Genomic DNA, 23,917 nt, shown 5'->3' with positions numbered 1-23,917 from the left:
CAAAGATTTTATCCTTCATTTGTTTGATTTGTAGCCCAAAAAAGAAGATTAGTTCACCCACGAGGTTCATGTTAAATTCACTTATCATTAAGCTTGCAAATTCTATACAAAGAAATTCATTAACAAATCCAAAAACTATATCATCAACATATACTTGGACTAAAATAAAATTATCATTCGAATTTTTTATAAATAGAATAGCGTCTGTTGTACTCCTTGGAAAATTATTTTGAAGTAAAAAGGAACTAAGTTTTTCATATCAAGTTCTAGGAGTTTATCTCAATTCATAAAGAGTCTTAACTTATTTGAAAATATGATTAGAAAATATTTCATTTCAAAATCAGGGAGTTTTTCAATATTGATCTCTCTATCTATAATTCTATTTAAAAAGAAACATTTTACATATATTTGAAATAATTTGAATTCGCGATGTGTGGCATAGCCAAGTAGCAATCTAATATCCTTCATTATGGCCACCGGAGCAAACAATTCATCAAAATCAATTTCTTCTTTTTGGTCAAATCTTTGAGCTACAAACCGAGCTTTGTTTCTAGCTGTTGTTCCCTTTTTTCTTAACTTGTTTCTGAAAATCCATCTAGTTTCAGTGACTTTCTTTTCAATTGGTCTAGGCATCAACATCTATACTTCATTTTTTTTCAAATTATTAGAGCTCTTCTTCCATTACTTTCACCTAAAATGGATCATCAAGAGCCTCTTTGATATTGCTAGCTCAATAGTTGAGATAAAGGCTAAGTTGCTTGAATTCTAATTTTTTAATATTGATCTTGTAATTTTTTTCTTTGATGAATCTCCAATAAATAATTCATGAGGATAGTTCAAATGAGATCTCCATTCTTTGAGTTTAATTTGAGTGCTAGTTGTTTCAGAATCGGTGGTTTCAGTATTGCTTTTTGTTGTAGGGGTTTCAGCAGGCGCAACAAGAAATAAAATAGAATTGTCTCTTGCAGAATGCTCTTGAGTAGCTTCTAGAACAAAGACGTGTTCTGGACTGGTAGTGACTTGTATAGCTTCAATACTTGGAATATCTTCACAATCATCTTTAAGATTACTAGAAGAAATATTAGTATTAGAAAAGGTGATGTGCATACTCTCCTTAACAGTTTTAGTGGTTTTGTTATAAATCCTATAAGTCTTGCTAAAAGTGGAGTAACCAACAACAAGTATTCCTTCATATGATTTTGAATCAAATTTTTTTTAGATTTTCTTTGATGTATAAAACAAAATATTTTATTCCAAAATATGAAAATAGTGCAAAGTAGGAGGAGTTCTTTTCTATAACTCATAAAGAACTTTTTTTTAAGAATTTTCTAATGATAGTTCAGTTCAAAAGGTTAGCTTTAGCCCATAAAAACTTCAGAATTTCATTCTCATATAGCATGGCTCTAGCCATCTTTTAGAGACTCCTATTTCTCCTTTTCATAACTCTATTTTATTGAGGAGTTTTTGGGTAATAAAAATTGTGTGAAATTTTATTTTGATTAAAAAAGTTTCCAGACAAATGGTTTTTAAATTTTCTTTTATGGCCACTGATGAGCGGATAATTTATACGCTTTTTGGCGTTGTTTTTGGGTAGTTTTTAGTAGGATCTAGCTACTTTTAGGGATGTTTTTATTAGTTTTTATGCAAAATTCACATTTCTAGACTTTATTATGAGTTTGTATGTTTTTCTATGATTTCAGGTATTTTCTGGCTAAAATTGAGGGACCTGAGCAAAAATCTGATAGGATGCTGACAAAGGACTGCTGATGCTATTGCATTCTGACCTCCTTGCACTCGAGATAGATTTTCTGGAGCTACAAAACTCCAAATGGCGTGCTCTCAATTGAGTTGGAAAGTAGACATCTAGGGCTTTTCAGAAATATATAATAGTCCATACTTTATTCGAGCTTAGATGACACAAACTGGCGTTCAACGCTAGCTTCATGCTGCATTCTGGAGTAAAACGCCAGAAACACGTCACAAACCAGAGTTAAACGCCAAAAACACGTTACAACTTGGCGTTTAACCCCAAGAGAATCCTCTGCACATGTAAAGCTCAAGCTCAGCTTAAGCACAAACCAAAGTGGGCCCCGGAAGTGGATTTCTGCACTTAAACTTATTTCTGTAAACCTTAGTAGCTAGTCTAGTATAAATAGGACTTTTTACTATTGTATTAGGTATCTTTGGACGTTTAGTCCTTAGACCAAAGTCTTATTCCCTATTTTCGTATTCACATGCTATTTGGGAAGCCTGGCCATTCGGCCATGCCTAGACTTTGTTCTTATGTATTTTCAGCGGTGGAGTTTCTACACACCATAGATTAAGGTGTGGAGCTCTGCTGTTCCTCAAGTATTAATGCAAAGTACTATTGTTCTTCTATTCAATTCATGCTTATTCTTATTCTAAGATATTCATTCGCACTTCAACCTGATGAATGTGATGATCCGTGACACTCATCACTATTCTCACATATGAACGCGTGCCTGACAAACACTTCCGTTCTACATGCGAAAGCTAGAGTGTGTATCTCTTGGATTCCTGACCCACGATGCATGGTTGCCTCGCCTGACAACCGAGTCTTTCATTCCGTGAGATCAGAGTCTTCGTGGTATAAGCTAGAATTATTGGCAGCCATTCCTAAGATCCGGAAAGTCTAAACTTTGTCTGTGGTATTCCGAGTAGGATCTGAGATGGGATGACTATGACGAGCTTCAAACTCGCGAGTGTTGGGCGTAGTGACAGACACAAAAGAATCACTGGATTCTATTCCAACATGATCGAGAACCGACAGATGATTAGCCGTGCTGTGACAGCGCATTTGGACCATTTTCACTGAGAGGATGGGAAGTAGCCATTGACAACGGTGACGCCCTACATACAGCTTGCCATGGAAAGGAGTAAGAATGATTGGATGAAAGCAGTAGGAAAGCAGAGATTCAGAAGGAATACAATATCTTCATGCGCTTATCTGAAATTCCAACCAATGAATTACATAAGTATCTCTATTTCTATTTTATGCTTTATTTATCTTTATTTTCGAAAATCATTATAACCATTAGAATCTGCCTGACTGAGATATACAAGATGACCATAGCTTGCTTCAAGCCGACAATCTCTGTGGGATCGACCCTTACTCACGTAAGGTTTATTACTTGGACGACCCAGTGCACTTGTGATGAGCGGATAATTTATACGCTTTTTGGCATTGTTTTTAGGTAGTTTTTAGTACGATCTAGTTACTTTTAGGGGTGTTTTCATTAGTTTTTATGCTAAATTCACATTTCTGGACTTTACTATGAGTTTGCGTGTTTTTCTGTGATTTCAGATATTTTCTAGCTGAAATTGAGGGACCTGAGCAAAACTCTGATAGGAGACTGACAAAGGACTGCTGATACTGTTGGAATCTGATCTCCCTGCACTCAAAATGGATTTTCTGGAGCTACAGAACTCCAAATGGCACGCTCTTAATAGCATTGGAAAGTAGACATCCAGAGCTTTCCCGCAATATATAATAGTCTATACTTTATTCGTAATTAGACGACGTAAACTTGCGCTCAACGCCAGTTCCATGCTGCATCCTGGAGTCGAACGCCAGAAACACGTCACGAACCAGAGTTGAACGCCCAAAACACGTTACAACTTGGCGTTCAACTCCAAGAGAAGTCTCAGCTCGTGGAATGATCAAGCTCAGCCCAAGCACACACCAAGTGGGCCCTGAAAGTGAATTTATGCATCAATTACTTACTTCTGTAAACCCTAGTAGCTAGTTTAGTATAAATAGAACTTTTTACTAGTTTATTAGATGTCTTCGACTATCTAGTTCTTTTGACCATTCGGTCTTTCATGGGGGCTGGCCATTCGGCCATGCCTGGACCTTTATCACTTATGTATTTTCAACGGTGGAGTCTCTACACACCATAGATTAAGGGTGTGGAGCTCTGCTGTACCTCGAGTTTTAATGTAATTACTACTATTTTCTATTCAATTCGACTTATTCTTATTCTAAGATATTCGTTGCACTTCAACATGATGAATGTGATGATCCATGACACTCATCATCATTCTCACCTATGAACGCGTGACTGACAACCACTTCCGTTCTACCTTAGGCCGGGCGCATATCTCTTGGATTCCTTAATCAGAATCTTCGTGGTATAAGCTAGAATTGATGGCGGCATTCATGGGAATCCGGAAAATCTAACCTTGTCTGTGGTATTCCGAGTAGGATTCTAGAATTGAATGACTGTGACGAGCTTGAAACTCGCGATTGCTGGGCGTGATGACAAACGCAAAAGAATCAAGGGATTCTATTCCAACATAATCGAAAACCGACAGATGATTAGCCGTGCTGTGATAGAGCATTTGGACCATTTTCACTGAGATGATGTGTAGCCATTGACAACAGTGATGCCCTACATACAGCTTGCCATAGAAAGGAGTGACAAAGATTGGATAAAAGCAGTAGGAAAGCAGAAATTCAGAAGGAACACAGCACCTTGATGAGCGGATAATTTGTACGCTTTTTGGCATTGTTTTTAGTATGTTTTTGGTAGTTTTAGTTGAGTTTTTATTATATTTTTATTAGTTTTTAGTTAAAATTCACTTTTCTGGACTTTACTATGAGTTTGTGTGTTTTTCTGTGATTTCAGGTATTTTCTGGCTGAAATTGAGGGATCTGAGCAAAAATCTGATCCAGAGACTCAAAAGGACTGCAGATGCTGTTGGATTCTGACCTCCCTGCATTCGAAGTGGATTTTCTGGAGCTACAGAAGCCCAATTGGCGCGCTCTCAACGGCGTTGGAAAGTAGACATCCTGGGCTTTCCAGCAATATATGATAGTCCATACTTTGCCCAAGATTTGATGGCCCAAACCGGCGTTCAAAGTCACCCTCAGAATTCCCAGCGTTAAACGCCCAAACTGGCACAAGAATGGGAGTTAAACGCCCAAACTGGCACCAAAACGGGAGTTAAACGCCAAGAAGAGTCTCTACACGAAAAATGCTTCATTGCTCAGCCCAAGCACACACCAAGTGGGCCCGGAAGTGGATTTTTATGTCATTTACTCACCTTTGTACACCTTAGGCTACTAGTTTTCTATATATAGAACCTTTTACTATTGTATTTTCATCTTTGGATTGTTTTTGATCCTTTGATCATCTTGGGACATCTAGTTCTTAGATCATTTGAGGGCTGGCCTCACGGCCATGCCTAGACCTTGTTCTTATGTATTTTCAACGGTGGAGTTTCTACACACCATAGATTAAGGTGTGGAGCTCTGCTGTACCTCGAGTATTAATGCAATTACTATTGTTCTTCTATTCAATTCCGCTTATTCTCTGTCCAAGATATCACTTGTTCTTCAACTTGATGAAGGTGATGATTGACGCCCATCACCATTCTCACCCATGAACAAAGTGACTGACAACCACTCTTGTTCTACAAGCATCTGAGGCTTAGTGAATATCTCTTGGATTCTTTAATCGGAATCTTCGTGGTATAGGCAGGACCTGATGGCGGCATTCAAGAGAATCCGGAAGGTCTAAACCTTGTCTGTGGTATTCTGAGTAGGATTCAATGATTGAATGACTGTGACGTGCTTCAAACCTGTAACCTACTGGGCGTTAGTGACAGACGCAAAAGAGGGATTCTATTCCGGTAGGGGAGGGAACCAAACCGGTGATTGGCAGTACTGTGACAGAGTGCGTGCATTAGCTTTCACTGCGCGGATGGGAGGTAGCCATTGACAACAGTGAAACCCTACACGAGCTTGCCATGGAAAGGAGTAAGAAGGATTGGATGAAGGCAGTAGGAAAGCAGAGAGACGGAAGGGAAGGCATCTTCATACGCTTGTCTGAAGCTCTCACACCAATGATATACATAAGTATCTCTATCTTTATCTTTACGTTTTATTCATCATCTATACCCATTTGAGTCTGTCTGACTGAGATGTACAAGGTGACCATAGCTTGCTTCATACCAACAATCTCCGTGGGATCGACCCTTACTCACGTAAGGTATTACTTGGACGACCCAGTGCACTTGCTGGTTAGTTGTGCGAAGTTGTAGTGATCACAATTTCGCGCACCAAGTTTTTGGCGCCGTTGCCGGGGATTGTTTGTGTATGGACAACTGACGGTTCATCTTGTTGCTTAGATTAGGTATTATTTTTTTCAGAGTTCTTAAGAATGAATTCTAGTGTTTCAAGGTGATGTTCTTATCATCACCAAAGCTGATTGATCATCATCAATTTAGCTCTTGAATGCAATGTCCTGCTGAAGCTTAGCTAGCTATGTCTAATTCCTTTAGACTAAAGCTTTAGACTAACATTGCATGATTCCTGGAATTCTCATTAAGAATTTTGATACCTTTATTTTCTCTTCCATATAATTTTCGAAAAAAGCACAAAAAAATTACAAAATCATAAAATCCAAAAATATTTTCTGTTTGAGTCTAGAGTCTCATCTTAAGTTTGGTGTCAATTGCATGTTTCTGTTTTTCTTGCATTTTTCGAATTTATGCATGTGTCTTCACTAATCTTCAAGTTGTTCTTGATGATTTTCTAGCTCTAATCTTTAAATTCTCTTGACTTGAGTGTTTTGTGTGTCTCATATGCATTAGTGTCAGTAGTGTTCAAACTGCTAAGTTTGGTGTCTTGCATGCATTGTTATTTGATTCTTGTTGCATTTTGATTTTTCCTTATTATTAAAAAATCCAAAAATATTTCTAATTTGTGTCTTTTCAAGTCAATAATACAGAGAATTGAAGATTCATGACATACTGCAGAGGAATTATACAGAAAAAGCTGGGCATTCAAAAATGCCCAGTGAAGAAGACAGACTGGCGTTTAAACGCCAGCCAGGGTGCCTGGCTGGGCGTTTAACGCCCAAAAGGGTAGTAGTTTGGGCGTTAAACGCCAGAATGGATACCATTCTGGGCGTTTAACGCCAGGATGGTGCTAGGGGGAGAATTTTGTTTTCAAATCAATTTTTTTTCAAGTTTTCAAAGTTTTTCAAAACCAAATCTTTTTCAAATCAAATTATCAATCAAATGTTTCAAAATCAATTTCTTTCCTTTTTCAAAGATACTTACTAACAATTAATGATTTGATTGAACATTTTTTGCCTTTCCTGTGAGGAAGGTTTTAGTTTGAAGCAATTTTCTTGTTAGGCAACATAATTTCAAATCAATCTTTTAAAATTGTTTTCAAATCATATCTTCTCACACTTTTTAAAAAACCATAACTTTCAATCAAATCTTTTAATCACATCTTTTTCAAATTAAGTCAATCAAATTTTAATTTCTAATTTTAAAATCTTTTTCAAACATCACTTGATTTCTTTTCCACTTTGAATTTTCGAAAATTATCAAACAGTTTTCAAAATGTTTTCAAACTTTTAATTTAATCTCGAAAATTCTCTTCCTCCTTCCACATCCTTCTATTAAAAAACCATAACTTTCAATCAAATCTTTTAATCACATCTTTTTCAAATTAAGTCAATCAAATTTTAATTTCTAATTTTAAAATCTTTTTCAAACATCACTTGATTTCTTTTCCACTTTGAATTTTCGAAAATTATCAAACAGTTTTCAAAATGTTTTCAAACTTTTAATTTAATCTCGAAAATTCTCTTCCTCCTTCCACATCCTTCTATTCCCACATCCTTCTATTTATGGACTAACACTATCCCTTAATGCAAAATTTGAACTCCATCTTCTGGGACAAGTTCGAATTTTCTACTTCTGTTTTCTACCTTTCTTTTCCTCTGACACCTCAAGGAATCTCTATACTGTGACATAGAGGATTCCATATTTTCTTGTTCTCTTCTCTTTCATATGAGTAGGAACAAAGACAAAGGCATTCTTGTTGAAGCTGACCCTGAACCTGAAAGGACCTTGAAGAGAAAGCTAAGAGAAGCCAAAACACAACTTTCTTTAGAGGACCTGACCGAATTCTTCAAAGAAGAAGAACACATGGCAGCCGAAAACAACAACAAAGCCAACAATGCAAGGAAGGTGCTGGGTGACTTTACTGCACCTACTCCCAACTTCTATGGGAGAAGCATCTCTATCCCTGCCATTAGAGCAAACAACTTTGAGCTTAAGCCTCAATTAGTTTCTCTAATGCAACAGAATTGCAAGTTCCATGGACTTCCAATGGAAGATCCTCATCAGTTTTTAGCTGAGTTCTTGTAAATCTGTGACACAGTCAAGACTAATGGGGTTGACCCTGAGGTCTACAGACTGATGCTATTCCCTTTTGCTGTAAGAGACAGAGCTAGGACATGGTTGGACTCACAACCTAAAGAAAGCCTGGACTCTTGGGAAAAGCTAGTCAATGCCTTCTTGGCAAAGTTCTTTCCACCTCAAAAATTGAGTAAGCTTAGAGTGGAAGTCCAAACCTTCAGACAGAAGGATGGAGAATCCCTCTATGAAGCTTGGGAAAGATACAAACAATTGATCAGAAAATGTCCTTCTGACATGCTTTCTGAATGGAGCATCATAGGTATTTTCTATGATGGTCTCTCTGAACTATCCAAGATGTCTTTGGATAGCTGGTGGACGAAATTGTGATCAACAATATTGGCTCTTTGGCATGTACACAAAAACTATTGTGTCTCTTGTTCATTCAAAATCCTTATTGTGGCACTGGTTGAATTCACAACTCCGTTCAACTAACCAGCAAGTGTACTGGGTCGTCCAAGTAATACCTTACGTGAGTAAGGGTCGAATCCACAGAGATTATTGGTTTGAAGCAATCAATATTTATTTTATTAATCTTAGTTAGGATGTCAACAAGGATTATTTGGATTAAAAGTGAAATTACTAGATTTGATTATAAAAATAAAAGAGGGAACAATGTTACTTGAGCAATAGAGTTATTTGTTTGTAAAGGATTGTGGAATATGTTGGAGTTCTGGAGATGCTTTGTCCTTTGATTTCAACTCTTCCTTGAATTCCTCTTCTCACACGCAGGTTCCTTCCATGGCAAGCTCTATGTAGGGTGTCACCGTTGTCAGTGGCTACTTCCATCCTCGCAGTGAAAACTATGCTCACGCACTCTGTCACAGTACGGCTAATCACCGGTTGGTTCCCGCTCCTACTGGAATAGAATCCCTCTTTTGCGTCTGTCACTAACGCCCAGCAGGTTAAAGTTTGAAGCACGTCACAGTCATTCAATCCCGGAATCCTACTCGGAATACCACAGACAAGGTTTAGACTTTCCGGATTCTCATGAATGCTGCCATCAATCCGGCTTATACCACGAAGATTCTGTTGGGGAATCTAAGAGATATTCATTCAATCTGATGTAGAACGGAGGTGGTTGTCAGGCACACGTTCATGGGTTGAGGAAGGTGAGAGTGTCACGGATCATCACCTTCTCCACAGTTAGGCGAATAAACATCTTAGATAACAAGCGTGTTTGAATGGAAACAAAGGAATTGTATTAAATCATCGAGACGCTGCAGAGCTCCTCACCCCCAACAATGGAGTTTAGAGACTCATGCCGTCAAAAGTATGTAATTCAGATCTGAAAATGTCATGAGGTACAAGATAAGTCTGTAAAAGTTGTTTAAATAGTAAACTAGTAACCTAGGTTTACAGAAAAATGAATAACTAAGATAATTGGTGCAGAAATCCACTTCTGGGGCCCACTTGGTGTGTGCTGGGGCTGAGACTAAAGCTTTCCACGTGCAAAGGCCTTTCTTGGCTTCAAACTTCAGGTTATGACGTGTTTTGGGCGTTCAACTCCGGATAATGACGTTTTTCTGGCGTTTAACTCCAGACAGCAGCATGAACTTGGCGTTTAACGCCAAGTTACGTCGTCTATCCTCGTTCAAAGTATGGACTATTATATTGCTGGAAAGCCCTGGATGTCTACTTTCCAACGCCGTTGAGAGCGCGCCAATTGGACTCCTGTAGCTCCAGAAATCCATTTCGAGTGCATGGAGGTCAGGATCCAACAGCATCAGCAGTCCTTTTTCAGCCTAAGTCAGATTTTTGCTCAGCTCCCTCAATTTCAGTCAGAAAATACCTGAAATCACAGAAAAACACACAAACTCATAGTAAAGTCCAGAATATGATTTTTGCCTAAAAACTAATTATTCTACTAAAAACTAACTGAAACATGCTAAAATCTACATGAAATTACCCCCAAAAAGCGTACAAAATATCCGCTCATCACAACACCAAACTTAAACTGTTGCTTGTCCTCAAGCAACTATGATAAATAGGTTCTAACAGAAGTAAAGAAGTAATAAAATCCTCGAGTTTTAAATGAAGCTCAAATTCTTATTAGATGAGCGGAGCTTGTAGCTTTTTGTCCCTGAATAGTTTTGGCATCTCCCTGTATCTTTAAATTTTCAGAATGATTGGCATCCTTAGGAACTCAGAATTCAGATAGTATTGTGACTCTCTAGTGTAGTACGTTGATTCTTGAACACAGTCATTTTATGAGTCTTGGCTGTGGCCCTAAGCACTTTGTCTTCCAGTATTACCACCGGATACATAAGTGCCACAGACACATAACTGGGTGAACCTTTTCAGATTGTGACTCAGCTTTGCTAGAGTCCCCAGTCAGTGGTGTCCAGAGCTCTTAAGCACACTCTTTTGCTTTGGATCACGACTTTAACCACTCAGTCTCAAGCTTTTCACTTGGACCTTCATGACACAAGCATATGGTTAGGGACAGCTTGGTTTAGCCGCTTAGGCCTGGATTTTATTTCCTTGGGCCCTCCTATCCATTGATGCTCAAAGCCTTGGATCCTTTTTACTCTTGGCTAGTGCCCATGGCTTGTGAATATTGTGTTATTATTTTTTTTTGACTGCTTTTTTCTTGCTTCAAGAATCAATTCATGATTTTTCAGATCATCAACAATATTTTTCGTGTTCCTTATTCTTTCAGGAGCCAATATTCATCAAATTCAAAGTACATATTATGCACTGTTCAAGCATTCATTCAGAGAACAAAAAGTATTGCCACCACATATAATTAATTATAATTTTATTTATTAAGAACTCGAAAAATATAATTACTTTTTTACTCTAAAAGAAAATCTACACTTTATTCATGCCTAATGATGATGAGAAAAAAATTATAACTTAATGGAAATAAAATCAAAATAGACATCCTAATTATTACTAATATCTTCTAAGGTCAATTTCTAAAAGGAATAATCCCTAAGTTAAAACAGAAAATTGGAACTCAGCAACCTGTTGTTTTGAGGAGTGGATGCTCCTCTACTCTTTGGGTGTGGTTCAAGGATTAATTTTTGGCACTTCAGCTCCTTAGATCACGCCCTTGCTCCTCTGTTCCTTGAGCAGTTTGCAACTCTTTGGGGTGTGGTTCAAGGATTAATTTTTGGCACTTCAGCTCCCTTAGATCACGCCCTTGCTCCTCTTGTTCCTTGAGCAGTTTGCAAATCATGCTACCTTGATTATTCTGTTCTTCCTTTATTTGATCCATAGCTTCTTGCAATCTGGAAACAGAAGCCTCTAGCTGTTCCCAATATTCGAATTGGGGCAGTTCTGGGAGGGCTTCTTGTGCTCTCCTTCTGACAGGATCCTCTTGTTGCTGTTGCCTGATCATTGATATTCCAGTAATGGGCTTTTCAATTGGGATATATTCAGTTATTCCCATCTTTACTCCAGCCTCTTTGCAAAGCATAGAAACTAGGCTTGGATAAGCCAATTTGGCGTCCTTGGAATTCCTGTTTGCTATTTTATATAGCTCACAGGAGATCAGCTGATGGACTTCTACTTCTTTTCCCAACATGATGCAATGAATCATGACAGCTCTTTTGATGGTAACTTCAGAATGGTTGCTGGTGGGCAATATGGAACGACAAATAAAGTCCAGCCAGCCTCTGGCTACTGGTTTTAGATCTTCTCTTTTGAGTTGAACTGGGATGCCAGTTGTACTGGTAGTCCACTTGGCTCCAGGGATGCATATGTCCTCCAGAACCTTGTCCAACCCTTTATTGACCCTCATCATTCTCCTATTAAAGGAGTCTGGGTCATCTTTCAGTTGAGGGATCTTGAATATCTCCCTGATCCTGTCAGCGTTGGTATGAATGATTTTTCCTCTGACCACTGTCTTATGATCAAAGATAGCAGCTCCAATGATTCTTTGCCTTTCTGCCATAGATTAGCATAAAATTCCTGAATCATGTTCTTCCCCACTTTCGTTTCAGGATTGGCCAGAATTTCCCAATTCCTGTTTCGAATTTGCTCTTGGATCTCCGGATATTCATCTTCTTTCAGATCAAATCTGACTTCCGGGATCACTGATCTATGACTCATTATCTTGTAGTAATGGTCTGAATGTTCTTTAGTTAAGAACTTCCCTTGATTCCAAAGTGGCTTTGGAGCGCTTTCTTTCTTCCCTCTTGGGACGGTTTGCTTTCCTTTAGGGGCCATGATCTTAAGTGAGTATTCTTTTGTGATCACGGATAAGCACACCAAACTTAGAGTTTTGCTTGTCCTCAAGCAAAGGAGAAGAAAGAAGAGGGATAGAAGGAGAGCAAGTGTGGGGTGAAGAGAAGGAGGAGGAGGCCGAAGACAATATAAAGGGATGGGGGGGTGGGAAATTTTTGAAAAAATCAGAAAGAGATAAGATAAAAGATATGATTTTAAAAGATATGATCAGAAAAAGATATAATTTAAAAAGATATGAATCAAAATTTAAAAGATAGATTTGAATTTTAATTTTGAAAAGGATTTTTAAAAGGGGTTAAAGATGTGTTGGAAACAAATTTGAAAAGATGATGGATTGAATTGGAAATCCATTTTTACTTTTGGGTTAAGATAAATCAAAAAAAATTTGCAATCATTGGATTTTAGAAATTAGGATAAACATTTTGGAATTGAAAGTGATAATTTAAAATATGTTTATGCAAGAAATCATGAATTGAGACATAAAAATTTTGCGTTAAACGCCCACATGGTGCATGGTTGGGCGTTTAACGCCCACATGTTGCTTTTCCTGGGCGTTCAACGCCCATGTGATGCTTCTTCCTGGCGTTGAACGCCAGGAGGTCCTTCTTTACTGGGCGTTTTTCTAAACGCCCAGAATGCTAGCAGATTGCGTTAACGCCCAGAAGGTGCATCTTTCTGGCGTTAACGCCAGAAGATGCTTCTTCTTGGCGTTTAACGCCCAGAAGGCTACCCTTACTGGCGTTAAACGCCCAGTGGGTGCTTCTTTTGGGCGTTTAAAACGCCCAAAGTATTTCTTACTGGCTTTTTCATGCCAGTGAGCTTCCAAATTTCTCTGTAACTCTTGGGACTACAATTAATTACTTAATTTACCTTGAAGATACCTGGACTTAAACTGTAAAGAAAAGAAAATTTATTTAATCAGTAAATAACTTTATAAATGGCGGGTTGCCTCCCGCAAGCGCTTCTTTAATGTCATTAGCTGGACTGTCACTGATCTTCAATGTAATCTCAGTCTTGAGCATTCTTGCTCGAAATTGCCTTCAAGATAATGTTTAGCTCTTTGTCCATTAACAAGAACTTTGTTAGAGTCACTATCCTGAAGTTCTATGTATCCATATGGTGATATGCTTGTAATTACATATGGACCCTCCACCGGGATTTTAATTTCCCGGGAATAATTTGAGCCTTGAATTAAATAACAGAACTTTCTGTCCTGGCTCAAAGACTCTGGATGACAATTTCTTATCATGCCATCTTTTTGCTTTCTCTTGTAAATTTTTGCATTTTCGAAAAGCATTGAGTCTAAATTCCTCTAGCTCATTTAACTGGAGCAATCGTCTTCTCCAGCTAACTTGGCATCAAGGTTCAGGAATCTGGTTGCCCAGTAGGCCTTGTGTTCCAGTTCCACTGGCAAGTGACACGCCTTTCCATACACAAGCTGGTATGGAGAGGTCCCTATAGGGGTCTTAAATGCTGTTCTGTATGCCCACAGAGCATCATCCAAGCTTCTTGCCCAATCCTTTCTACGGTTAATTACAGTCCGTTCCAGGATTCTTTTTGTTCTCTATTGAGACTTCAGCTTGCCCATTAGTTTGTGGATGATATGGAGTAGCTACCCTGTGGTTGACTCCATAACGTACCAGAGCAGCATAAAGCTGTTTATTACAGAAATGAGCCCCCATCACTGATTAGCACTCTAGGGACACCAAATCTGCTGAAGATATGTTTCGGAGGAATTTCAACACTGTTTAGTGTCATTAGTGGGTGTTGCAATAGCCTCCACCCATTTGGATACATAATCCACTGCCACCAGAATATAGGTGTTTGAGTATGATGGTGGGAAAGGTCCCATGAAGTCAATGCCCCATACATCAAACAACTCAATTTCCAAGATTCCTTGTTGAGGCATAGCATAACTGTGGGCAGGTTGCCTGATCTCTGTCAACTCACAGTTAAGCACAAATGCTCGGGAATCTTTATAGAGAGTAGGCCAGTAGAAGCCACTCTGGAGGACTCTTGTGGCTGTTCGTTCACTTCCAAAATGTCCCTCCATACTGTGATCCATGGCAATGCCAGAGGATCTTCTGTGCTTCTTCTTTAGGCACACATCTATGGATTACTCCGTCTGCACATCTCTTAAAGAGATATGGTTCATCCCAAAGATAGTATTTTGCATCTGTGATTAATTTCTTTGATGCATCTTGCTGTACTCTTGGGTATGAATTTCACTGCCTTGTAGTTTGCAATGTCTGCAAACCATGGCACTTCCTGGACGGCTAGTAATTGCTCATCCGGAAAGGTTTCAGAAATTTCAGTGAGAGGGAGGGACGCCCCTTCACTGGTTCTATTCGGGACAGGTGATCTGCTACTTGATTTTCTGTCCCTTTTCTGTCTCTTATTTCTATATCAAACTCTTGCAGAAGCAGCACCACCTAATAAGTCTGGGTTTTGAATCCTGCTTTGTGAGTAGAATATTTAAGAGCAGCATGATCAGTGTATACAATCACTTTTTGATCCTACTAAGTAGGATCTGATTTGTCAATGGCGTAAACCACTGCAAGTAGCTCTTTTTCTGTGGTTGTGTAATTCTTCTGTGCACATTTAGCACACGGCTGGCATAGTAAATGACATGCAAAGCTTGTCATGCCTTTGCCCCCCAACACTGCACCAATGGCATGGTCACTGGCATCACACATTAGTTCAATGGTAATGTCCAGTCTGGTGCAGAGATGATTGGTGCTGTAACCAATTTAGCTTCAGAGTTTCAAATGCCTGCAGACACTCCTCATCAAAGATAAATGGCGTGTCTGCAGCAGCAGGTTGCTCAGGGGTTTTGGCGATTTTGAAAAATCCTTTATAAACCTCCTATAGAACCCTGCATGTCCCAAAACTTCTGATTGCCTTAACATTAGCAGGTGGTGGTAATTTTCAATACTTCTACTTTAGCTTGGTCCACCTCTATCCCCTTGTTCGAAATTTTGTGCCCAATGACAATTCCTTCAGTCACCATAAAGTGATATTTTTCCCAGTTTAAAACCAGGTTAGTCTCTTGGCATCTTTTCAGAACAAGTGCTAAATGGTTAAGGCAGGAGCTGAATGAGTCTCCAAATACTGAAAAGTCATCCATGAAGACTTCCAGAAATTTTTCCACCATATCAGAGAAAATTGAGAGCATGCCCCTCTGAAAGGTTGCAGGTGCATTGCACAGGCCAAATGGCATCCTTCTGTATGCAAATACTCCAGATAGACATGTGAAGGCCGTTTTCTCCTGATCCTGGGGATCTACTGCAATTTGATTATAACCTGAATATCCATCCAGGAAGCATAGTATTCATGACTGCTAGTCTTTCTAGCATCTGTTCTATGAATGGTAAAGGAAAATGATCCTTTCTGGTGGCTGTATTGAGTCTTCTGTAATCAATGCACATACGCCACCCTGTAACTGTCCTTGTAGGAACCAGTTTCATTTTTTCATTATGAACCACTGTCATGCCACCCTTCTTAGGGACAACTTGAACAGGGCTCACCCAGGGGCTGTCAGAAATAGGATAAATAATCCCAGCCTCTAGTAATTTAGTGACCTCTTTTTGCACCACTTCTTTCATAGCTGGGTTCAGCCGCCTTTGTGGTTGAACCACTGGCTTGGCGTCATCCTCCAACAAGATTTTGTGCATGCATCTGGCTGGGCTAATGCCTTAAGATCACTAATGGACCACCCAAGAGCTGTCTTGTGCGTCCTTAGCACTTGAATTAGTGCTTCCTCTTCCTGTGGCTCTAAGGTAGAGCTTATAATTACAGGGAAGGTTTCACCTTCTCCCAGAATGCATATTTCAGGGATGGTGGCAATGGTTTGAGCTCGGGTTTTGGAGGTTTCTCCTCTTCTTGATGAATTTCAGAGGTTCTATTATCTTCTCTGATTCCTCCAAATCAGGCTGAACATCCTTAAAGATGTCCTCTAGCTCTGATTCGAACTCTCAGCCATATTGACCTCTCTTACCAGAGAATCAATAACACACTCATGCAGTCATTTGGGGTGTCTGGATGTTGCATGGCTTTAACAACATTCAACTTGAACTCTCCTCATTGACTCTCAAGGTTACTTCCCCTTTTTGGACATCAATGAGGGTTCGGCCAGTTGCTAGGAAAGGTCTTCCTAGAATGAGAGTTGCACTCTTGTGCTCCTCCATTTCCAGCACCACAAAGTCAGTAGGAAAGGCAAATGGCCCACCTTGACAATCATGTCTTCAATCACGCCTGATGGGTATTTAATGGAGCCATCAGCAAGTTGAAGACATCCTGGTTGGTTTAATTTCTTCAGCTAAACCAAGCTTCTGATAGTAGATGCAGGTATTAGGTTGATACTTGCCCCAAGATCACATAAAGCTTGCTTGGTGCAAACACCTTCTAATGTGCATGGTATCATAAAGCTCCCAGGATCTTTAAGCTTCTCAGGTAAGCTTTTCAGAATGACTGCACTGCATTCTTCAGTGAGGTAAACTTTTTCAGTTTCCCTCCAATCCTTCTTATGACTTAAGATCTCTTTCATGAACTTAGCATAAGAGGTATTTGCTCAAGTGCTTCTGCAAACGGAATCTTTATTTCAAGAGTCCTGAGATAGTCTGCAAAGCGGGCAAATTGCTTATCCTGTTCCGCTTGGCGGAGTTTTTGAGGATAAGGCATTTTGGCTTTGTATTCCTCAACCTTAGTTGCTGCAGTTTTATTACCTACAGAAGTGGGTTGGGAAGCCTTTTTAGAAAGGTCAGCACTTGTATGTGACTGATTCCCCACTGGCATTTGAATGCTAGTGGTGGGAGCTGGAGTGGCGTCAAACGCCACTTCCTTGTTTGTTACTGGCGTTTGAACGCCATAACCATGCTCCTTTTGGGCGTTCAACGCCAGATCCATGCTTGTTTCTGGCGTTGAACGCCAGGAATAAGCATGGTTTGGGCGTTCAGCGCCAGCTTTATCCCTTTCTGGGCTCTGCTTGTCCTCAGAGGGATTTTTAGTAGCCATTTGTTCATTTCCTGTCTTCTTGCTACTTTGAGGTGAGGTATTTAATGTTTTCCCACTTCTTAATTGAACTGCTTGGCATTCTTCTGTTATTTGTTTTGACAGTTGCTTTTCTGTCTGCTTTAGTTGTACTTCCATGTTCCTGTTAGCCATTCTTGTTTCCTGTAATATTTCTTTGAATTCGGCTAGCTGCTGAGTTAGAAAATCTAATTGCTGATTGAATTCATTAGCCTGATCCACCGGACTGAGTTCTGCAGTTTACTGTTTTAGCTTCTACTTTCATGGAAGATTCACTGTTCAGATACAGATGCTGATTTCTGGCAACTGTATCAATGAGCTCTTGAGCTTCTTCAATTGTTTTTCTCATATGTATAGATCCACCAGCTGAGTGATCTAGAGAAACTTGAGCTTTTTCTGTAAGCCCATAGTAAAAGATGTCTAATTGCACCCATTCTGAAAACATTTTCAGAGGGGCATTTTCTTAGCATCTCTCTGTATCTCTCCCAAGCATCATAAAGAGATTCATTATCTCCTTGTTTGAAGCCTTGGATGCTTAGCCTTAGCTGTGTCATCCGTTTGGGAGGGAAATAGTGATTCAGGAATTTTCTGACAGCTGTTTCCATGTTTTTATGCTGTTCTTAGGCTGGTTGTTTAACCACCTCTTAGCTTGATCTTTTACAGCAAATGGAAACAGTAGTAATCTGTAGACATCCTGATCCACTTCCTTATCATGTACTGTATCAGCAATTTGCAGAAATTGTGCCAGAAATTCTGTAGGTTCTTCATGTGGAAGACCAGAGTACTGACAGTTTTGCTGCACCATGATAATGAGCTGAGGATTCAGCTCAAAGCTACTAACTCCAATGGAGGGTATACAGATACTACTCCCATATGAAGCAGTAGTGGGGTTAGCATATGACCCCAGAGTCCTCTTGGACTGTTCATTCCTACTTGCTTCCATGATTGAATACAAGTTGAGAATTTATAGTTTGAAATATGGTGATGGAATAATTAAAAATGGAATAAATAAAAAGAAGAAAAAAAAATCGAAAAAGTAGTTGGAAAGTATAAATTTTTTTTTAAAAAAAAAATAAAAACGAAATTAAATAAAAGAAAGTGGAAATATTTTGAAATTGAAAAGTGAATTTTTAATGTAAAGTTTTCGAAAAAGTAGTTTTAAAAATAGTTAGAAAATAAATTTTTTTTGAATTTTGAATTTTATGATGAAAGAGAAAAACACACAAAAGACACAAGACTTAAAATTTTTAGATCTAATGCTCCTTATTTTTCGAAAATTTTTGGAGGGAAAACACCAAGGAACACCAAACTTAAGAATTTTAAGATCAAGACACAAGAAAAACTCAAGAACACTTTGAAGATTCACAAGAACACCAAGAACACAAGAAAGAACACCAAACTTAAAATTTTTAGAAAATCAACACAAGTTTTCGAAAAATAAAGAAAAATTAACAAGAAAACACCAAACTTAAAGTTTGGCACAAGATTAATGGAGAAAAATTGTTTTGAAAAAGGTTCCAAAGCGTAAATCCAATTGGATTAAATATAACACTTGTTCTAAATATTCCAATTAATGCTTTAGAAAGAACAAAAGTGAAACAAGAAAAGACACAAAACAAAAAAATTCAAGATCTAACAAGAAAAATAAACAAGAACAACTTGAAGATCAATGAAGAACCAAGAGCAAAAACACGAAAATTTTAGAGAAAATATAAAATATGAAATTAACACCAAACTTAGAACAAGACACTAAACTCACGAAATTAGCAATTAATTAAAAGAAAAATAATAAATTTTGAAAAGAAATTTTTGAAAAGAAACTATCCTATCAATATTGATTTAATGACTCTATAAAAAATAAGAACAAAAATAAAAATAAATTATTCCTAATCTAAGAAATAAAATAAGCCTTCAATTGTCCAAACTCAATAATCCCCGGCAAAAAACTTGGTGGACGAAATTGTGATCAACAATATTGGCTCTTGGCATGTACACAAAAACTATTGTGTCTCTTGTTCATTCAAATCCTTATTATGGCACTGGTTGAATTCACAACTCCGTTCAACTAACCAGCAAGTGTACTGGGTCGTCCAAGTAATACCTTACGTGAGTAAGGTCGAATCCACAGAGATTATTGGTTTGAAGCAATCAATATTTATTTTATAATCTTAGTTAGGATGTCAACAAGGATTATTTGGATTAAAAGTGAAATTACTAGATTTGATTATAAAAATAAAAGAGGGAACAATGTTACTTGAGCAATAGAGTTATTTGTTTGTAAAGGATTGTGGAATATGTTGGAGTTCTGGAGATGCTTTGTCCTTTGATTTCAACTCTTCCTTGAATTCCTCTTCTCACACGCAGGTTCCTTCCATGGCAAGCTCTATGTAGGGTGTCACCGTTGTCAGTGGCTACTTCCCATCCTCGCAGTGAAAACTATGCTCACGCACTCTGTCACAGTACGGCTAATCACCGGTTGGTTCCCGCTCCTACTGGAATAGAATCCCTCTTTTGCGTCTGTCACTAACGCCCAGCAGGTTAAAGTTTGAAGCACGTCACAGTCATTCAATCCCGGAATCCTACTCGGAATACCACAGACAAGGTTTAGACTTTCCGGATTCTCATGAATGCTGCCATCAATCCGGCTTATACCACGAAGATTCTGTTGGGGAATCTAAGAGATATTCATTCAATCTGATGTAGAACGGAGGTGGTTGTCAGGCACACGTTCATGGGTTGAGGAAGGTGATGAGTGTCACGGATCATCACCTTCTCCACAGTTAGGCGCGAATAAACATCTTAGATAAGAACAAGCGTGTTTGAATGGAAAACAAAGGAATTGTATTAAATCATCGAGACGCTGCAGAGCTCCTCACCCCCAACAATGGAGTTTAGAGACTCATGCCGTCAAAAATATGTAATTCAGATCTGAAAATGTCATGAGGTACAAGATAAGTCTGTAAAAGTTGTTTAAATAGTAAACTAGTAACCTAGGTTTACAGAAAAATGAATAAACTAAGATAATTGGTGCAGAAATCCACTTCTGGGGCCCACTTGGTGTGTGCTGGGGCTGAGACTAAAGCTTTCCACGTGCAAAGGCCTTTCTTGGCGTCAAACTTCAGGTTATGACGTGTTTTGGGCGTTCAACTCCGGATAATGACGTTTTTCTGGCGTTTAACTCCAGACAGCAGCATGAACTTGGCGTTTAACGCCAAGTTACGTCGTCTATCCTCGTTCAAAGTATGGACTATTATATATTTCTGGAAAGCCCTGGATGTCTACTTTCCAACGCCGTTGAGAGCGCGCCAATTGGACTCCTGTAGCTCCAGAAAATCCATTTCGAGTGCATGGAGGTCAGGATCCAACAGCATCAGCAGTCCTTTTTCAGCCTAAGTCAGATTTTTGCTCAGCTCCCTCAATTTCAGTCAGAAAATACCTGAAATCATAGAAAAACACACAAACTCATAGTAAAGTCCAGAAATATGATTTTTGCCTAAAAACTAATATTATTCTACTAAAAACTAACTGAAACATGCTAAAATCTACATGAAATTACCCCCAAAAAGCGTACAAAATATCCGCTCATCAATAGCTCTGCTGGAGGATCTCTTCATTTGAAGAAGACGCCTACAGAAGCTCAAGAGCTGATTGAAATGGTTGCAAATAACCAATTCATGTACACTTCTGAAAGGAATCCTGTGAACAATGGGACTAATCAGAAGAAAGGAGTTCTTGAGATTGATGCTCTGAATGCCATACTGGCTCAGAACAAGATATTGACTCAACAAGTCAATTTGATTTTTCAAAGTCTGTCTGGAATGCAAAATGCACCAAGCAGTACTAAGGAGGCTTCATCTGAGGAAGAAGCTTATGATCCTGAGAACCCTTCAATGGAAGAGGTGAATTACCTAGGAGAACCCTATGGAAACACCTATAATTCTTCATGGAGAAATCACCCAAATTTCTCATGAAAGAATCAAGAGAGACCTCAACAAGGTTTCAACAACAATAATGGTGGAAGAAACAGGTTTAGCAATGGCAAGCCTTTTCCATCATCTTCTCAGCAACAGACAGAGAGTTCTAAGCAGAATACCTCTGACTTAGCAACCATGGTCTCTGATCTAATCAAAACCACTCAAAGTTTCATGACTGAAACAAGGTCCTCCATTAGAAATTTGGAAGGACAAGTGGGTCAGCTGAGCAAGAAAATTACTGAACTCCCTCCCAGTACTCTCCCAAGTAATACAGAAGAAAAACCAAAAGGAGAGTGCAAAGCCATAACCATGGCCGAATATGGAGAGGAAAGAGAGGAGGTGGACGCCACTGAGGAAGACCTCAATGGGCGTGCACCAATTTCCTCTGAGTTCCTCAATGAGGAACAATGGGAATCTGAGGCTCAAAATGAGACCATAGAGATTCCATTGGACTTACTTCTGCCATTCATGAGCTCTGATGAGTATTCTTTCTCTGAAGAGGATGAGTATGTCACTGAAGAGCAAGTTGCTAAATACCTTGGAGCAATCATGAAGCTAAATGACAAGTTATTTGGAAATGAGACTTGGGAGGATGAACCACCTTTGCTCACCAAAGAACTAGATGACTTGTCTAGGCAGAAACTGTCTCAAAAGAGGCAGGATCCTGGGAAGTTTTCTATACCTTGTACCATAGGCACCATGACCTTCAAGAAGGCCTTGTGTGACTTAGGGTCAAGTGTAAACCTCATGCCCCTCTCTGTAATGGAGAAGCTAGGGATCTTTGAGGTACAAGCTGCAAGAATCTCACTAGAGATGGCAGACAACTCAAGAAAACAAGCTCATGGACTTGTAGAGAATGTTCTGGTAAAAGTTGAAGACCATTACATCCCTACTGACTTCATAGTCCTTGAGACTGGGAAGTGCATGGATGAATCCATCATCCTTGGCAGACCCTTCCTAGCCACAGCAAAAGCTGTGATTGATGTTGATGGAGGTGAACTGATCATTCAAGTGAATGAAAAATCCTTGGTGTTTAAGGCTCAAGGATATCTCTCTGTCACCATGGAGAAGAAGCATGAAGAGCTTCTCTCAAATCAGAGACAAACAGAGCCCCCACAGTCAAACTCTAAGTTTGGTGTTGGGAGGCCACAACCAAACTCTAAGTTTGGTGTTGAACCCCCACATTCAAACTCTAAGTTTGGTGTTGGGAGGTTCCAACATTGCTCTAATCATTTATGAGGCTCCATGAGAGTCCTCTGTCAAGCTACTGACATTAAAGAAGCGCTTGTTGGGAGGCAACCCAATGTTTTATAATTAACTATTTCCTTTTGTTATTTTATCTTTTTTTTGTAGGATGATGATCATAAGAAGTCACAAAAACAATGAAAAAAGCAAAAACAGAATGAAAAACAGGAAAAAAAACAGCACACCCTGGAGGAGAAGAAGCTGGCGTTCAAACGCCAGTAATGCTAGCTGTTGGGCGTTTAACGCCCAGTCTGGCACCATTCTGGGCGTTTAACGCCAGAAAGGGGCACCAGACTGGCGTTAAACGCCAGTAAAGGGCAACAACCTGGCGTTAAACGCCAGGAATGGGCACCAGCCCGGCGTTTAACGCCAGAAATGGCTCAAAACGTGGATTTTGATGCCATTTGGTGCAGGGATGACTTTTCCTTGACACCTAAGGATCTGTGGACCCCACAGGATCCCCACCAACCCCACCACCCTCTCTTCTTCTTCACCCATTCACCAATCACCTCAATACCTCTTCACCACTCACATCCACCCTTCATTTTCACACAACCTAAACACCACTTCTCCCCCTCTTTGGCCGAACACAAAAGCCATTCCCCTCTCCTCCATTTCTTCTTCTTCTACTCTCTTCTTTCTTCTTTTGCTCGAGGACGAGCAAACCTTTTAAGTTTGGTGTGGTAAAAGCATTGCTTTTTGTTTTTCCATAACCATTTATGGCATCCAAAGCCGGTTCAACTGAGAAGGCATGACCTCAAGCCCATCACCAAGAGAAAGATGGAGCAAACAAGAGACCCCTCTCATCAAGAAATCCCTGAGATACCTCAAGGGATGCACTTTCCTCCACAAGACTACTGGGAGCAAATGAACACCTCCCTAAGAAAATTAAGTTCCAACATGGGACAACTAAGGGTGGAGCACCAAGAACATTCCATCCTCCTCCATAAAATTGGAGAAGATCAAAGGATCATGAGAGAGGAGCAACAAAGACAAGGAAGAGACATTGAGGAGCTCAAGCACTCCATAGGATCTTCAAGAAGAAGAAAGAGCCGCCATCACTAAGGTGGACCCGTTCTTTAATCTCCTTGTTCTTTATTCTTCTGTTTTTCGAAAATTATGCTTATGTTTGTCCATGTTTGTGTCTTATGATCATTAGTGTCTTAGTGTCCATGCCTTAAAGCTATGAATATGAATCCATCACCTTTCTTAAATGAAAACTGTTTTTATTACAA

The 23,917-nt window shown here is 39.2% G+C and overlaps 1 non-coding gene across 1 annotated transcript; it reads right to left on the bottom strand.

The window, feature by feature from the left end:
* Positions 1-8,376: 8,376 nt before the first annotated feature.
* Positions 8,377-8,484, bottom strand: LOC130955974 (small nucleolar RNA R71). Its single transcript, XR_009076954.1, has one exon. It is a non-coding gene; the product is annotated as a small nucleolar RNA R71 (small nucleolar RNA).
* Between the last annotated feature and the right edge of the window lie 15,433 nt (positions 8,485-23,917).

This window comes from Arachis stenosperma, chromosome 1 (assembly GCF_014773155.1).
Source record: "Arachis stenosperma cultivar V10309 chromosome 1, arast.V10309.gnm1.PFL2, whole genome shotgun sequence".
Taxonomy (NCBI): Eukaryota; Viridiplantae; Streptophyta; class Magnoliopsida; order Fabales; family Fabaceae; genus Arachis; species Arachis stenosperma.
This window is presented reverse-complemented; position numbering and strand designations above follow the sequence as displayed.